This window comes from Bison bison, unplaced genomic scaffold (assembly GCF_000754665.1).
Source record: "Bison bison bison isolate TAMUID 2011002044 unplaced genomic scaffold, Bison_UMD1.0 scf7180017847681, whole genome shotgun sequence".
NCBI lineage: Eukaryota > Metazoa > Chordata > Mammalia > Artiodactyla > Bovidae > Bison > Bison bison.
In genome coordinates, this window is record NW_011478254.1 from 3911 (window position 1) to 5661 (window position 1751).

Here is a 1751-nt window from a genome sequence, read left to right on the forward strand (position 1 = left end):
CTGCTCACTTGCAGACGGGAACTTTATATTCTTTTCTCTGTTCCAGGTTTTCCTGCTCAGTTAGTAAAACTCCCTTTTCATTTGCTGCCACCTCCGGTTCTGCCCTGGATTTCAAAGGACACCTCACCAAACGGCCTGGCTGGCGTGAGGTCGGATGCCTGCTCCTGCTGGGGGCGGGGTGGCGGCAGCAGGAGGAGCGGCTCTTGTCTGGTGAGGATCCTGGTCCCCAGGGCGAAGGATGGAGCAGCCACAGCCCTTTCTCGTCATGCCCCTTCCACAGTGGTCTTCTTTTTCATTCTGGAATGGTCCCCACTCTGTGGGGGAGGCCCCTGGTTTTCAGAAACCTTAAGTCCGAGAGAAAGCACGGCTTGGAGTCTGGCTGACAGAGGTTGGTGGGAACCTTGACGGCCTGGCCAGGTTTGCTGAGCCCAGGACTCTGCCGCCCACGACCCCACTCCCAACCACCCCCGGTGGGCCGGCCATGTGGCCGATTCTGCCCGGGGAGGGCATGGATGAGCCCGGGGACCCTGGCAGCCTGGCTCTGGAAGCCTCCTCCCTCCTCTTTCTCTGGCTGAATGGGGAGACCTCATGGCCTCCAGAGGCAAAATGGTGCCGGAACCAGGGGCCCGCATGACCACAGAGAAGGTCACTCACCCTCCAGGAACTCGGCGATGAATGTTTTCTAAGCAAAAATTAGCTTTCTGAAATTCAGCTACAGAAATGGGGTGTCCGGTGAGTCAGTATGCCCTGAGAAACACGGGCCAGTGGCCCCCACTCACACCCAGCCCTGGATGTCTCATCCACCCAGTGAGGAATGATACTCCTTGCCTCGCTGTGTTCAAGCCAGGATCACAGGACAGGAAATCCAGGGGCTACTCGACCAGGGTCTACTCTCAGCAGGTCCTCGATCAATACCTGTGTTCCTGCTTTTCAGACCGGCTCTCTCTGCCCTGAGTCTCCCTGCTGCCCGTCTCTGAAGCTCCATCCCTTCATCCATCTGTGACATAGGGGTCCTCAAATTGCCCGTGACAGTCGGTGAGGGGGGCGCCCTCACTCAGCAGTCTTCAGCCATCGGGGTCGGCATTCCTGCCGAGTAACAACCCCCACCCCGCCCCGTTTCCTTGGCTGCAGTGAATGGGACAAAATCAGAGACCAGGACTTGAGGGTCTGTCCGTCAAACAGCCACCTGATCCCAGGAGGGCTCGGGTCCCTCAGTTGGGACGGTGGAGGCCCTCCTGGTTGGAACCAAGTGGAATGGCTCTCTGATAGCTCGTAATTACACATCAGCCGGCTGCACCCACTGGCGCGGCCCGGGAAGGAAGCGGGGGCCCGCCAGGGGTTCTGGTCCTCAGCTCAGCCCTCAGCCTGGGTCTGGGTCCAGACGCCAGCCTCTCCCCATGTCCTGGTCCTCCTTTTAAGAAGCTGATTTATTCTGCCCAGCTTGTTTGAGGTAAACGTGACAAATGGAAATTGCTTCTGAAGGTGTGTGGTGCGGTGTTTTGCATACATGTGACATGTTTCCCACACCAGGTCCATTGACGCGTCCAGCATGCCCACAGACACCTTTTATTCCTCATGATGAGAACACTTACATCTCCTCTCTGAGCACGTTCCAAGCAGACGCAAGAGCGTTACCAACTGCAGGCGCCAGGCTGGGCATCGATCCAGAGCATCTTCGCCTTCTACCTGGAGGTCTGCATCCTCTGAGGAACACCTCCCCGCCTCCACTCCACTTCACCCCCCACCACCCC